General features: G+C 45.4%; 1 pseudogene; it reads right to left on the reverse strand.

Annotated features, from left to right (window-relative positions):
- Window positions 1-7,954: 7,954 nt before the first annotated feature.
- Window positions 7,955-9,696, reverse strand: LOC149453558 (ras GTPase-activating-like protein IQGAP2; annotated as a pseudogene).
- Window positions 9,697-17,218: the final 7,522 nt, after the last annotated feature.

Below are 17,218 nucleotides of genomic sequence, written 5' to 3' on the forward strand. Positions count from 1 at the left end.
TCAGGGATTCTTTGTATACTATTTGTTTTTTATTCACATCAGTACAGTCCCATTTGGACTTTTTGTTTTCACTGTTTTTTGTTATGGTACCATGTTTAGTCACTTCTTTGTTTTCACTTTAGATCCCTGAGTGGATCAGTTCACTTCACGATAAGGGACTATTATTCAGTGTACACTAATAGTCACATAAAAATAATGATTATTGTATTTATTTATTAGTAGGTAACATTTAGGTTAAGCGCTGCACCAATATATATATATATATATATTTGTCTACTCTAGTATCCATTTGATATATGGATGGGTGCTAGCAGCCCTCCCAATTCGGTAGCATTGTTCATCTAGTAGCGCAGGAGGCTCATACTGTAGTTATCAGAACCTGGAATTCCTCTTAGGCCCCTTTCACACTTGGTGGAACCCATCAGCGCATCTGCTCTCTCAGCGAGGGGATCTGTCCGCTGATCCCCGCTGAGGAAGCAGGTGACAGATCCATGTCCGCTCCGCTTATGCAGAGCAGACATGAACACAGCCTGCTGTCCTCTATGGGCTGTTGGATGTAAACGGACCACCTGTCCATTTCCACCCGTCATCTGATCCAATCCGTCAGACAGATGGGGAATGGATCCCCATCCGTCTCTTTTTAGTGGGTAGGATCGAACCGGATGCAGGAGGGTGTAAACGGACACATGTCCGCTTACACCCACCGCTCAATAAAGAGCAATGGATCGTCCGATCGGATCCACTTGAAATACAGACAACCAGGCCTGATTAGTCTGCTCATGTGAAAGGCGCCATAAGGATAAGCAGGTCCCCAGATATCTTGTCTGGTTACTCATTCCCACCGAAAATACACTGTAAATAAACACACCAACACTGTTGACAATGTATGAAAAGAAAAAAAGTCCCACAGTGTTAATTCATCACCATCATCCAGCGATGTAATCACAATGAACAACACCCTACTACCCTCTGATAGAAGCACAACTATTCACTCTGCCATTAAAAAACATGCCCCACAGTGTAAATCCATCATCAATTACACTGTCCAGCGATTTAATTTAAATCTAGTGTCAGTCACAATGAGCAATGCCCGGCCGACTCGCCAACACAAACACGACATCGCACACCGATGGTCAATGAATATGTCCCACGGTGTAAATCCAGCATCAGTTACGTTGTCCAGCGAAGTAGATCCAATATCAATCGCAATGAACGACGACTCGCCAATATAAACGTGACGACCTGCGCCAACAATCCCCTCCTACTGGGATGTCCAGACCAGTCAGTGATATTGGCTGAAGTCATTCACCAAATATTTTGCTGGCCAGCTTGTTTATAATTTGAAAAAAAGAAAAACCGCAGGCAGTGGGGGCCACACAGTGTCAATGGTTTTAAAGGCTAAATTCACCTTTAGTAGCATGTTACATTTTACACCCTAAACATGGGTGTAACACGTAACATGCACCCAGGGGCGGACTGAACATTTGGAAACTTGGGCACTGCCCGAGGGCCCGGGGTCAGTAGGGGGCCCCATGAGATGCCCCTGGTACCTTTTTCATAGGCTTTTTTGAATTTGGGCAAGGACACAGGGTCCCCATGATCCCTTATTGCCCGGGGTCCCCATGAGTTGTCAGTCCACCCCTGCATGCACCTATTGACCCTGTACCAGAGCCCCTTTCTCTGTGACAGCAGCTGTGGGTTCTTCTCTGTGTACCTGCTGCCAAATTTTTTAAATGGTGTGGCTGTGCAGTGGGCAGAGATATGTGAATTAATGATCCACAAAGGCAGTTCGACTTGTGGTTTCAAAAGACTGCGAGCATGCTGATCAGTTCGATCATAGTCCATTCACACTGCCTACAGCTCTGCAACTGAACGCCCGTACGTTGGTATAAGCCAGTGTTTCTCATCTCCAGTCCTCATGGACCCCCAACAGGTCATGTTTTCAGGATTTCCATTATTTTGCACAGGTGATTTGATCAGTTTCACTGCCTTAGTAATTACCACAGCTGTTTCATCTGAGGGAAATCCTGAAAACATGACCTGTTGGGGGTCCATGAGGACTGGAGTTGAGAAACACTGGTATAAGCACAGAGGGTGTGGCTAGCGGTGACGTCACCACGCACTCCGACGCACGTGTCCGGATCACGTGATCGTACTACCACCATTTTGAGTGCATGCAGGCTGGTGAGACACTGGATACAGGGCTCTGTGCCCTGATGTATCAAATGCTTTTTTCTTACTTATTGTGAGTGTGATTTTAAGGTTTTTTTTTTACAATAAATTTGTTGGATAATATTACACTGGCGAGTTCTTTCTTTACCCACATGTGCTAATTTGGATATGAGAGGATCTTCCTTTGGAGTTTGGTGGAATACCGGATATATATTGATATGCTGATTGATTACCAACACATGAGGATCTTCTTTTGGAGTATGTTTGGTGAATATATACTAATATGCTGGTTAATTACTAGCACATGGTGAGTGTGCATTTTGATGGGGTGTTCTGAGCACTGAATATCACATTTGATGAAGGAGGATCTCAGTACTTCATTGATTGAGGATCATTGATATATGGACTTTTTTGAATGGACTATATTGAGATCCCTTATTTATGTTATTGCACTATTAATTTGCACATATTTGGTGGTGGTTATATATATTTGTGCAAATTAATTTATTGATTCAATTTAGGATTGCGCTATTATTTGTGGTTATTTTGTTTATCACAACTTATTATTATTTACAGTTTTTTATTAATAGCAGCACCTATTAATTATATCCACTCTCTGTTATATTGGCGCAATAATGTTGGTATAGGAGGAGTGTCATACTCATAGAGACATTTCTTTGGTGACTAACCTTATAGTAAGCACAGACCTGCAGGTATTGTGTGCAGGAGCCTGAGGCTGCATTCACACTTCAGTGTTTTGTAGCTTAACCTGTTTTGTAGACGCCGAGCGCCCGCACATTTGCGTTCTATTAAAAAAGAACATATGTGCTGAGAGCGCGTGCCCTGCGAGCTCCCAGCACACATGTCCAGTACTCAGGGAAAGGTCCCGGTCTCCTCTTTCAATTGGGACCTTTCCCGATCATGTGACGGGAGGCACCGGCGCAAAGGGGTTAAAGCTCGAAGCTCCAAACTTAAAAAATCGATTGTTCACTATGGTGCCTGTTTGCTCGATCAACTGTGAACAGGCACCATAGAGAGCAATTGATTTTTTAAGTTTGAGCTTTTTTGGGGATTCAAGCTACAAAACAGTCAAGTCTGAATGCAGCCTAATATTGCACCCGTGATTCAGTGACTGCAGGCTCCAGAAGCTTAGTTTTTAATTGTGGAGGTAGCTATCTACCTAGAAACTAATGACGGGGGATCCATTTTGGTAGTGATACTATTACTAAGTAAATGACGTCTGGCTGCAGCAGGCTGATGTTTGGGTCATTGAGCTGGGCAAATGTGGCCATTCAGTTTGGAGAACTTGAACCAGCTAGTGTTTGGGTCTAACTCAACATGGATCCAAACCTCAAGCTCATTCCTACTCCATACTAGGGATAAGCTTTGAGTTTGGGTCGACAGAGAATTGCACTTGAACTCTAGTTGTTCAAGGTTTGCTACATAGAAAAGCTAAATGGCCAGATTTCGCCTGTTTGCCTACCCGATCCTCCAGCAGCTGCTGTAGCCAAAATTTGCATCAGTTAGTGGTGGTACCACCTAGCAACCAATCACCTGTTGCTTAATTCGAAAGGTTAACTAAGGAACTCTGACCTCCATCCAGCACTATGCTGCCTCCCACTCTCCGCTCTGTAGTGGACAAGAGAGTGGCTGAGGCTGGGGAGAAGCAGAGCCGTGTTCACAAGCCAGCTGTCGGTAGATTACAATCGTCAGCTTGCCGAACCCTGTCCTAAGACGATCGGATGCTCCCTGGATCGACAACCTATGGTGTTATTTCTTATTTCTGTAGCCAAACTTTGTATCAGTTGGTGGTGGTATCACTACTGCCACTAAATGAGTGACTTCCCCTCCCGCTGGCTTGTTTCATGTAGTAAACAATCCAGCGGGTATCTCCGAGTGAAGTCATTGACCAAATATGGTCAATGACATTAGGTAGCATGGCTTGTTAAAGCGGAATTAAAGTCCCACTGTGACCCACCATGAAGGCAGGTTTCTCTAAATAAACACAGTGAGTGATCGGTACCGGCAGGGTACAGGAGTCAGCATGGCGGAAGACAGTGAGAGTTGAGGACTGTGTCCCTGTTGGCAGAGCCCTTAAAGCGGAGTTCCAGACATTTTTGTGATTATTAAAAGTCAGCAGCCTACAAAAACTGCAGCTGCTGACTTTTAATAAACACACCCTTACCTGTCCCAGAGTCCAGCCATGTTCTCACACACGCAGTCCCTTCTCTCCTTCTGTCCTCCATGGCGCCAGCATCTCAACTGTGGGCACCAAACTATGACAGCTTCACAGCCTGGTGCCCACTGCGCATGCGCAAGTCACATACTAATTGCTCTGGCAGTCTTCTGGGATCTGTGAAAGTTGCCAGGAGACTAAGAGGGAGGAGGGGGCCGAACTTCCGGCTCACTTCCCTGTGGCAAACTGAGCCGGAAGTGGGAGCGGGTACCTGTCACAAACAGGTATCCGCTCCTCCCTCCCCTCCAAATGGTGCCAAATATGGCAGTGGAGGGGGAAGGAGGAGGCAAATAAGTGAAGCTTCCACTTTTGAGTGGAACTCCACTTTAAGAGATCTCCTCTTCCCCACACAGCACATATGTCAGGAATTGACTAGCCAATAGTGGTGGGACTCACCTGCCTTGTGGGCTGCAGTACCAGGGCTGGCCAGCGGGTGCTCTCAACAACCAGAGGCTCACTTCGGCAATTAGCCATCACCTGGGGTTGATTGCAGGTGGTGTATTTAAGTGATGGCCAGACCTGCAGTCTGTGCCTTGTTGTACTGTTTGCTTGGCCCTGGTTTCCTGATCCTGTTTCTGCCTGTCCTGACGCTGCCTGAACTCTGCCCGTACTGACCTCGGCTAGTCCTGACCACTCTCCCGCCTGCTCCTGGTACTCCGTTTGCCCATTTGCTATGACCCGGCCTGCCTGACTATTGTATCGTATGTTTGTTATCTGTTGGAGGTTTGGTTCAGTTTGTTTGCACTGTGTTATGTTTAGTTTTGCACTGCGTTTTGTATTGTTAGTCTCAATAAATTATATTATTTACTATATCTGAAACCTGCGTTTCCCTGTGTCAGTCCACACACTTCTGGTCACACCCGCATCCCTGACATTACAACAAGGCCATCCTGACCAGAAGTGGCTGCACAGGGAAGCCATCTTGGCTTGTTGCTGGGAAGGATGGATCTTGATGAGGTTGTGTATTTATCTCTGCTAGTGTTTGATGACAGAGAATATGCTTATCAGACTCTGAAGGAGTATACCCGGGATCAACTGCTAGAGTGTATAAGGATCGCTCATTGTCTAGTTGATCAGGGCACAGAGTTTTCTGAGGTGCAGCCATTGATCCAGGTTTGTGTTGAGTTGGCTCGGTCCTGTACCCCTGAAAGCAGGAATGACTTTTTTCCCCCATTTAGTGTGGATCAAGTGGAATCACTGGTATGGTTGTTGGAGGATGATCCAGATTGTTTCCATGAGCACTATGCAGCTTGTCCATCACATGTGCTCATGGATTGCATAAACGCAGTGCAGTCTTTGATCAGACAGGCTATGTGTAAGCTGAGTTTTGTTCAACCAGTACTGCAGACATGGACAGATTTGTTACACCTAGCCTCAGTCGGCTTGCAATATCATTCCTCAGTCCGGTGTCCAGCCCGAAGTGCCTCAGTCCGGTGTCCAGCCCGAAGTGCCTCAGTCCGGTGTCCAGCCCGAAGTGCCTCAGTCCGGTGTCCAGCCCGAAGTGCCTCAGTCCGGTGTCCAGCCCGAAGTGCCTCAGTCCGGTGTCCAGCCCGAAGTGCCTCAGTCCGGTGTCCAGCCCGAAGAGCCTCAGTCCGGTGTCCAGCCCGAAGAGCCTCAGTCCGGTGTCCAGCCCGAAGTGCCTCAGTCCGGTGTCCAGCCCGAAGTGCCTCAGTCCGGTGTCCAGCCCGAAGTGCCTCAGTCCGGTGTCCAGCCCGAAGTGCCTCAGTCCGGTGTCCAGCCCGAAGTGCCTCAGTCCGGTGTCCAGCCCGAAGTGCCTCAGTCCGGTGTCCAGCCCGAAGTGCCTCAGTCCGGTGTCCAGCCCGAAGTGCCTCAGTCCGGTGTCCAGCCCGAAGTGCCTCAGTCCGGTGTCCAGCCCGAAGTGCCTCAGTCCGGTGTCCAGCCCGAAGTGCCTCAGTCCGGTGTCCAGCCCGAAGTGCCTCAGTCCGGTGTCCAGCCCGAAGTGCCTCAGTCCGGTGTCCAGCCCGAAGTGCCTCAGTCCGGTGTCCAGCCCGAAGTGCCTCAGTCCGGTGTCCAGCCCGAAGTGCCTCAGTCCGGTGTCCAGCCCGAAGTGCCTCAGTCCGGTGTCCAGCCCGAAGTGCCTCAGTCCGGTGTCCAGCCCGAAGTGCCTCAGTCCGGTGTCCAGCCCGAAGTGCCTCAGTCCGGTGTCCAGCCCGAAGTGCCTCAGTCCGGTGTCCAGCCCGAAGTGCCTCAGTCCGGTGTCCAGCCCGAAGTGCCTCAGTCCGGTGTCCAGCCCGAAGTGCCTCAGTCCGGTGTCCAGCCCGAAGTGCCTCAGTCCGGTGTCCAGCCCGAAGTGCCTCAGTCCGGTGTCCAGCCCGAAGTGCCTCAGTCCGGTGTCCAGCCCGAAGTGCCTCAGTCCGGTGTCCAGCCCGAAGTGCCTCAGTCCGGTGTCCAGCCCGAAGTGCCTCAGTCCGGTGTCCAGCCCGAAGAGCCTCAGTCCGGTGTCCAGCCCGAAGAGCCTCAGTCCGGTGTCCAGCCCGAAGAGCCTCAGTCCGGTGTCCAGCCCGAAGAGCCTCAGTCCGGTGTCCAGCCCGAAGAGCCTCAGTCCGGTGTCCAGCCCGAAGAGCCTCAGTCCGGTGTCCAGCCCGAAGTGCCTCAGTCCGGTGTCCAGCCCGAAGTGCCTCAGTCCGGTGTCCAGCCCGAAGTGCCTCAGTCCGGTGTCCAGCCCGAAGTGCCTCAGTCCGGTGTCCAGCCCGAAGTGCCTCAGTCCGGTGTCCAGCCCGAAGTGCCTCAGTCCGGTGTCCAGCCCGAAGTGCCTCAGTCCGGTGTCCAGCCCGAAGTGCCTCAGTCCGGTGTCCAGCCCGAAGTGCCTCAGTCCGGTGTCCAGCCCGAAGTGCCTCAGTCCGGTGTCCAGCCCGAAGTGCCTCAGTCCGGTGTCCAGCCCGAAGTGCCTCAGTCCGGTGTCCAGCCCGAGATCTCCCCCCTCTCTTCTCTTCCCTCTCTCCCCCCCCTCAATATCTCTCTCTCCTCTCTCTCTTCCCTCTCTCTCTCCCCTCTCTTTCTCTCTCTCCCCCTCTCTCTCTCTAGGCCCGCCTAGCAACCAATCACCTGCTGGTTAATTCGAAAGGTTACTGAGGGAGCTCCGCCCTCCATCCATCACTATGCTCGCTCTCCGCTCTGCAGTGAACATGAGAGCAGCAGCGGCTGGGGGAAGCAGGGCAGAGATAACGATCTATCTGTCGCCTGCCCGCAGTCGAGTGGTAGATTGCAATCAGCGTCTTGCTGAACCCGCCCTAGGGCCATCGAATGCTCCCTGAATCAACAACCTATGGTGTTATTTCTTGATACAGTGCGTTATGTGTTGTTCTGACATAAAGCTTGCTGTACACTAAAAACAACAACATGCTGACATCAACCCGATAGCAGAATAACTCCATGATTGGTGTTCTGCTGTAATGGAGGTTTAGGATGTCAGCAATGGGAAGGAGAACAAACTTTTTGCCGATGCTGACTTTAATTTGGTGGTCATCTTCAAATTCTATTGTCAGCAGTTTTCTCTCCAGCTCTTTGGTCTCCTTACATGTTGTGTCAACAATGACACCTTTGTAGTGCAGTTTTTCTGCAGTATATTTGACCTTTTTGATGCTAGTGGGTGACTTAGGGCTGAACAATTTATGAAGCCAGGTCCTCTTCTTCCTAGTTTGCTTATTCTCCTTTTCTTTCCTCTCTTCCTTCAGCCCCAAAATCTTAATGTCATCTTGCTTCTCCGTCTCCTTCTGCATCTTTTTGTTCATGTCAATATTGGATGACATTTGGCCCACTAGGTTTTCTAGGCAACTGTTCCAGAACCTTTGATATTGGTTTACCTTGTCCTGGTAATATTTGAAGCTGACGTTAAGGGCATCCACTGCTTGGCTGAGCTTCGTTATTTCAGCTTGTTGCTGCAGCTGAAATTCATTTTCCTTTGTGACATCCATGTCAGTATTGTTCAGGATATCTTGGGAGTCCATTGCTTTTGAAAGCCCAGCATCCTGTAAAGCCTTTGGGTTTGTCAAATTTTTCTCTTTTTGTGGAATATATTTGCTGCCTAAGGAGAGGCAGACTTTAGTTGCTGTCAAGTCTCCACCTCTGTTAGCAGCAGCTGCATTCTCATAAAAAAGAAGATCTTTAACCTTAGGAACTGGTCCAAGATCCTTGAAAATTTGATAAAGACTGTCTTGTTGGTTTGGGATGACCACTTTTTCATATTTTGAAAGCAGCTTATGTGTGCTTACAATGTCCATTGCATGAAGCTCTATCACTGGATTCTTTAGGGAAATCATGTCAGAATATTCATTGAAGCCAAATTCTTCCTCTGGTTCTGGAACATTAAAAACCTCCTCAAACATGCTCCTGAAACGTGGATGGTTTTTGATTATATAGTCATTCTTGATTGAAGCTCCAGCATTTTCCTTGGGGAAATGGCTATTAATTAAGGTGTGGCCGACAAGCACAGCCACGATCAAGAAGTTCTCTTTTTGCCCTGATTCTGTTGACATTTTAAATTTCAGTATTCCAAAGTCATCTGGAGCTGCTATAGCTGGCTGGAAATACTGGTACATGAAAAGGCTAAGAGTCTCAAAGACTTCATCTGCACTTGCCTGGGGGAACTTTTTATGCAGGGCTTGTCTTAGGACTCTTGTCACATACCTTATTCCATAAGGTATACTGTGCACATCTGAGAATATTGCATTTAAGACTAGGTCTGCCATGTTAGTAGTGAGAGAAGGTATTTCCAATAATCTGTGATGTAAGTGAAATATCCCATCTATCACTTCAGTGAGCTTGTTGTGGAGGACATTACATTTTGCAGCCTGCCTGTAAAAGCTGAAGGCAGTCTCAATGCCCATTAATTTTCCTTCCACTATATCCTTGATATGAGTACATTTTTTCTCGACCTCATACTGAATAGCATTTCCCAAAAACTTGACAAAATGATATTCCTCTCTTGGAGTTGAGGCATGATTGTAGAGTCCGGGAAGAAGCCTTTCTTCAAGAATGGTATACTCATGTACTGACATCTGACATATGAGCTTGGACAGGTACTTTGGTTGGGTCTGTAGATGATAGAAGAGGTGCTGATAGGGTTCCAACCTCTGTGTCTTCCTGCTCAGTTCAAGCATGCGTTGTCTGTCAATGGACATCGCATCTTCAATGTCCATTCTGTTGTCCAGCTTTAGTTTTGGAAATCGGGACACAAGGCTTTCTAGTGTCCGTTTCCCATTCACAAGAATTGATATTTTCTTGTCCAAGGTATTCAACTCCTCTTTTAGTGTTTGGATGGCATTCATTTTAGTGGAAACTTCACCTTCTAGGTAATTTATCAATACCTCTTGGGGAGAAGGGATATCCAAGGAGGAGTCCAAGGAATGGGAATCCTTTAGACTGGAACTAACTGATAATCTTTTGCTTCGGAGCAACTTCTTGGAAAGCTTTCCAGCGTGGTTGCTCCCAACAATTGAGCGTATTTCTACAAGGGATGACATAACCTCATTCTCCATAGTTGTAAAACCTGTAAAATAAAAGAAAATGGTTTTAATTGTGTTCTAACCTTTCCTCACTTTGTCTAAAACTAAGAAAACAAAATTGTGAATATATACTGTATACTGTTACTTTCTGGGCATTAGACACCAAAATGTTTGTCCCAAAGCACTGTCATTATTGTGACCCTAGCTGGCTTGTCTTCAGCCACATGGAAATAAACAGAAATTGAGCCTCTTTGGCAGCACATTAAAAAAAGGCTGACTTGAAGTGGTTGTAAAGGCTCAAGGTTTGTCACCTTCATGCATTCTATGCATGAAGGTAAAAAACCTTCTGTGTGCAGCAGTGCCCCCCAGCTCCCCCCCCCCCCCCCCCAAATACTTACCTGAGCCCTATCGCAATCCAGCAATGTGCAAGACAGCCTCATTGTCCAAGGTCTCTGCCTCCTCATTGGCTAAGACAGCAAGCAGGAGCCACTGGCTCTCACTGCTGTCGATCACAGCCAGTCAGCCAATGAGGTGAGAGAGGGGGCAGGGCCAAACTGCAGCTCTGTGTGTGAATGGACACACAGAGCAGTGGCTTGGGAACATTACCACAACCTTCCCAAACCTGAGACCCCGTCCTCCTCTTCCTATTTCTTTTTCACCATTCATTAACCTTAGATTGGTCCTTAAAGGGCCCACTTAAAAAAAATGAGGGGATATTCACCTACCATGTAAGATATATCCCTTCTGACTTTAAAATTGCTCAGGTAACAGTTTAATCCAAAGCCTGTCCACACTAGGCATAATAAAGTTATAATGTTGAGAGCCAATTCTACACTATATACCATTCTGCTACATATGCAGATCTGTCACATATTATCCGGCTGTATGTACACAACGTAAAACAAGTATATGGCGTCAATGACAAACAATAAATACATGTAAGCCTAAAGAGCATCTGTGCCCAGACTATGGACATTAAAGTATTCCTATAATTTAACAAGCAGTAAGGGAGCTTTAAAACAAGCCCACCCTAACCCCTCTAGCTGTATATAATGTGAAGTCATTATTACCAAACAACAAAGATGTTACAGCACCTGCCTTGTGTTCCCATTAGGGGGCAGCACCTGCTGTGTTTCTATTAGAGGGCTGGATGGCTGCCAAGATTCAGCTCTCAATAGAAAAGAATAGGGAGAGGAGCTGACTTTGTCACTGCCTGTGTTATGAATGTGTGTGCACAGTACTTGTAGGTAGAGGTGAATGAGAAAAACATGTTTTTGTTCAAAATATGGGAAAAAATGTAGAAAAAGTTTCTTACTTTCTCGCTGAGATTCAATGGTGGTCATTTGATGAGAAATGTTTAAATTGGAGCACATTAGTGCAAATATAAACAAGATATTTGAAGAAAACGCCTTTAGCAGTCTAGTACAGTACTGCTCACCACGGAAGACAGAAAGTGTCTGCCTGCTACACTGTGACATCACACAGAGGTCCATGACCACAGAGGTCACATGACCACAGTGAGCACAGCTGATTGGTTGCTATTTTTAGATCTTGTTTTGAACAAAGAACTCTGGTCTAAGGAGCCCAGTAATATGTTACATAAGGGGTTATGCACTGTAATTATCAGGAATACTAATGGGATTAATTCACAAACCCCTGAATACATATATTAATTGTGCTCACATGTAATATTTAAACTTGACTGTAATATTTTATATATAAAATAAACATTTGTGTCTTAGTGTGTTAGCTTTGTGAATGAAGCCCGTAGAGTGGTGTAAAATCAGGCTTTTTTAATAGGAGAAATTGTTGAAATCAATAAATCAACCAAATGTTAATTTACAGCAGTTTGTCTTGGGGTAGGCCTGGTGGGGGGGGGGGGGGGGGTTGTTAGGCGGTTTCCATCCCCCACCTTTAGCTGTGGAACTGTAATTTTCAAATCTCAGTGGATTCAACTGAAAATAACAGTCATTTTTTTTTCAAATTTAGAGACTTCAACCTGCTGCTGAGGCATGGTATGGGGGATGGGCAACACACCTTTATAAACAGTGCTACCCGTACTAATGTAAGTCCAGAGCCATGTTTAGATAGCTTGTTGGGTGATGATGTTGTCTGCCTTTCAGAGGGGACACTGGAGGTTTAATTCACAGAATTAATACACCAGGATAGTATGCTTATATTCTATACACACATCAATCTACAGTATATTTAATGTAAACAGGAAGCTCTCCAGCAGATTGTTGCAGTGTACATGGATGAGGCAAACCATTTAAAGTATAACTGGAGGCAAACCTTTTTTTCTAGTTATGGATAGAGTGGAGAGGGATTAGAACCCCTGTCAGATTTTATTGCTGTCTGTGTCTCCGTTAGGGAGATTTGCCCTCTCTATTTGTCCTGATTACCATTATCACTGAAAGTAAAAGAAAATCCTACATTTTGGGTTGTTCCCAGAAAAGTAATAGGGGGGAAATCTTCCAATGGGGACACTAGAGTCTCCAAGGAATCCTGTTAATTTGCTGGGATTTTCTTCTCGCTTCCTCTTTGGCTATGGGACAAGAAGTGAAGGGAAAGGCACAGATGGCGAAAAAAAAAAATTCTGACAGGTTATAACCCCTCCCTTACTCTATCCAAAATTAAAAAAAGGGATGCCTGTAGTTCTACTGACGGGTGATTAAAATAATCAGCTTTTATTTATTCATGTTGCTTGAGGTGATTGTAGCCGAATTAGTGAATTTGCGACAGAAACAATTGAGTACTGTCCGTGATACTTTTTTTATTTGCACTAACTTACAATTTTGAGGACAAGCTTTCGGGGAATGTCCCCTTCTTCAAGGTCCAAGCAGTACTATACAAATCACAAAGTTTTAGCAGAATGTTAGAAGAGATGGGGAAAAAAAAAGGCTAGAGATAAGGCACAGCAAAAGCAAAGGAGGGGGGGGGGAGAGGGTAAGGCAACACTCACATCACAGAGGGAGTGAAGCTTGAGAAGCTTGGGTTTCCCAAAATTAAAAAATACTGGTGTAAATGATTATGAATTGTGAGCTGGAGTTTGGATTCAATTTGTTAGTGTATCTAAATCTGCTAATACATGTAACACTCCCCTACCTCCAACAAACTGGTGCTGTCTTCATTCCATTAACGCCAATGATGCGGCTTATTTTATTTAATTAACACCAATGATGGCAAATTTATTCTATTCCATTAATACCAAGGATGGGGCTCATTTTATTCCATTAATACCAAGGATGGGGCTCATTTTATTCCATTAATACCAAGGATGGGGCTCATTTTATTCCATTAATACCAAGGATGGGGCTCATTTTATTCCATTAATACCAAGGATGGGGCTCATTTTATTTCATTAATACCAAGGATGGGGCTCATTTTATTTCATTAATACCAAGGAAGGGGCTCATTTTATTTCATTAATACCAAGGATGGGGCTCATTTTATTCCATTAATACCAAGGATGGGGCTCATTTTATTCCATTAATACCAAGGATGGGGCTTATTTTATTTCATTAACACCAAGGATGGGGCTCATTTTATTTCATTAACACCAAGGATGGGGCTCATTTTATTTCATTAACACCAAGGATGGGGCTCATTCTATTCCATTAACACCAAGGATGGGGCTCATTCTATTCCATTAACACCAAGGATGGGGCTTATTTTATTTCATGGACATTTCATGGTTTATTTTATTCCACTGACTTTAATCCCACTGATAACAATTATGGGGGTTATTTTTCTCTCAATGACACAGAAATTTGAGACTTATGTTGCTCCCATTGTCACAGTGATGGGATTTATTTTTTTACTTGGCTGGTAAACGCAATTATTAACAAAATCCTGGGGTATATTTTACTTTTCGGTGTATTTGTTTGAAGGAAGGGTGTCAGGGCGTTTGGATCAGATAGTAGACGGCTGTGTTCAAAGGCTACTTGAGATACCTTCAGCATTTGACCTTTCCCATTGTGGAGTCACCTCTTTTGGGTGAGCCTTTTCAGTCTTAGGTAGAGGTGACCCAAATTGGCTTAATGACATGGATGGATTACTGGTATTCTGAAGTGCCGCAAGTTTTTGAACTATGCTTGAGATATATTAACACACCGCAGGGTGTGTTTGGTAAACATTGAATTATAAAAAAGTAAACATACTGTACTTAATCTAAGCTGAAAGTCACTGAGCTAAGATACTTTCCAATTGCGTATATTAACACTAAAACACAAAGATGTACGTTTCATGTTTTTATTGGTATTTAATAAATGTTGGTAGATTCAGTGGGGGAGTTGATAAAGAGTGTTGCAAGAATAAAGTCAACGCTACTCTCACAAACTGAAAAATTGGAGCAGGTTCTGCAACTGCAACATCGGCTGGCTATAAAAAAATATGACAGCAGGCCGACTTTTGAATGACGCATGCGCCATTCAAATGCTAGGCGGACTTGGGCATTCTCGGTGGAGGGGCGGGCGTGAAATGGCATCAAGGCACTGCTTGGCGCGTTTTTAAATTGTGGGGCTGTGGTCATTGGCCGAGTGCGGCATGAGTCTCACTGAGCTCTTGGTCCTTCTCTTTTCTCTGGCCGGCCGGGCAGCATTACAGAGTGCCAGAGGGCACTAATACAAAGGGCTGTCCTGTCCTGCTTCCACTCACAGCTGCTTGGCAAAATTGGACAGGGGTAGGGGTAGGGATGTAAAACAGAGCACAGGGATCAAATATGTGCATATACCATACAAAATGCAGGTTTCAAGAACATGTACTGTGTAGTGTGCAGAGGTCAGGAGCAGGTAATGTGCATAGTTCAGGGGTCAGAAATTAGTAATGTACAGATTGCTGGGGTCAAGAGTATGTAATGTAGGAGTGCAAAACATACAAAATGCAGGGATCAGGAGTGTGTAATGTTCATAGTGTAGCCTGCTGAGTGGTACAGCATGTGGCACATTATCACTTGCATTGTCAGACTAAGTAAGGCCATTTTACTGCTCCCCCTTAAGTTGCAAAGTGTATACATGTGGCTTCAATGCTTTACATTGTGGTGCAGCAAAAGTGATATTGCCTGGAGAGCTCGGCGGACACTACCACTTGCTGAATTCAACCCATTCAACTGAATGGGGCTGTGCAGCAACCGTGTGCAGTGCACATGGCTGCAGCTGAGTGGTGTTGGATTTTAGGGGTTAAAACAGGTGGTGAGGAGGCAACATAATGCTTCCTCACCACCTGTCGAACAACTCTAAATATTGATCCACCACAGATCACTCTTTAGAGAGCAACACAACTGTAAAAAGGAGCCCTGCAGCTATATTTACACTTGTGGCTGAGGAGCAGTAAAAATGCAAGGTTGAGCTGTGTTATCACCACCCAGCCATTCCCTTTAAGCTGCAAAGGCAGCAAAAGGGGGTGTACAAATGCTGCAGCCAAATTGTGCAGCAAAAATTGTCCCTGCTGTTGAGTTCACTGGGCAGGGACAGTTGCGGGTATAAGGGGTTTAAACAGTTGGTGAAGAGGCGATATAATTCCTCCTCACTGCCTGTCACATTCCCTTTAAAGAGCAATCCAAATGTGGATTGTTCTTCAGAGGGCACCTCATGTGTAAATGAGACCTAAGGCTGTTCAGATGATACAGTAATTTCTATCAGTTCAGCAGGGGCCTGGGAAAAGGAGTGGGACTACTTAATATTTACTTCGGGGCACCGCTGCTGCTGGTCTGCAGCAATTACAAAAAAAACAAACTTGCCTGTGTCTGAAAATCATCAAATAGTCCGGCAGAGTAATCATGTTGCAGTTCACAGCAATAACATTGATACAGGCACAAACAGGCACAAATTTTAATTCAGTTGTCGGGTACTGTAGCACAAGGATTACTCCGCCAGGGGCCCAGGAAGTTTTTTTAATTGCTGCAGACCAGGAGAGCAGTCAGCAGTACATGGAAGTAAAAGGTCCCACTCTGCCGACGGACCCCTGTTGAATTGCAAGCTCTGGGCCCCATACAGGAGGACCAGAGGTACCCCCTTATCGCTCTGCACAGGAAGGCAGAAGACCATACAGCGAAGAACTAATGCAGAGTTCAGTTTAAATCTGTTCTAATGGCAGAACGTTTTTTTACTTTAATGCCTTCAGTGCATTAAGGTAAAAAAACCTTCTGAATGCAGCTCCCCAGCCCCCCTTATACTTACCTGAGCCCCATTTCGATCCAGCATGTGCATCAAAACATGAAGAAAAATAGATCAAATTTGTGTTGTTCCTCTAAAAAAAATTGAAGAAAAGTGAATATTAGACTGTTCAAAAAAATATCAGTATTTGTATTCTTCTTTACAAACTCAAACATTCACTATATAAACTGAAAAATGTTTGAAGATTTTGCTTTCCTTTGAATGACTTAATGAATATTTGGTTGTAGTCGCACTGTTTCTGAGAACTGCTGTACATCTGTGTTGCATGGAGTCACCCAACTTCTGGCCCCTGTGATCAGGTATTCCAGCCCAGGATGATTGGACTACATTCCACAGTTCTTCTCTGTTTCTTGGTTTTGCCTCAGAAACTGCATTTTTGATGTCACCCCACAAGTTTTCTATTGGATTAGGATCCGGGGATTGGGCTGGCCACTCCATAACGTCCATCTTGTTGGTCTGGAACCAAGATGTTGCACGTTTACTGGTGTGTTTGGGGTCGTTGTCTTGTTGGAACACCCATTTCAAGGGCATTTCCTCTTCAGCATAAGGCAGCATGACCTCTTCAAGTATTCTGATGTAATCAAACTGATCCATGATCCCTGGTATGCGATAAATAGGCCCAACACCGTAGTATGAGAAACATCCCCATATCATGATGCTTGCACCACCATGCTTCACTGTCTTCACAGTGTACTGTGGCTTGAATTCAGTGTTTGGGGGTCGTCTGACAAACTGTCTCCGGCCACTATACCCAAAAAGAACAATCTTACTTTCATCAGTCCACAAAATGTTGCGCCATTTCTCTTTAGGCCAGTCAATGTGCTCTTTGGCAAATTGTAACCTCTTCAGCACATGTCTTTTTTTCAACAGTGGGACTTTGCGGGGGCTTCTTGCAGATAGCTTGGCTTCACATAGGCGTCTTCTAATTGTAACAGTCCTCACAGGGAACTTTACACCTTCTTTCATCTTCCTGGAGCTGATTGTTGGCTGAGTCCTTGCCATTTTGGCTATTCTTCTATCCATTCAAATGGTAGTTTTTCGCTTTCTTCCACGTCTTTCAGGTTTTGGTTGCCATTTTAAAGAATTTGTGATCATTTTAGCTTAGCGGCCTATCATTTTCTGCACTTCTTTATATGTTTTCCCCTCTCCAATCAACTTTTTAATCAAGGTAC

This window comes from Staurois parvus, unplaced genomic scaffold (genome assembly GCF_062004578.1).
Source record: "Staurois parvus isolate SC_StPar_1 unplaced genomic scaffold, SC_StPar_1.0 ptg000448l, whole genome shotgun sequence".
Taxonomy (NCBI): domain Eukaryota; kingdom Metazoa; phylum Chordata; class Amphibia; order Anura; family Ranidae; genus Staurois; species Staurois parvus.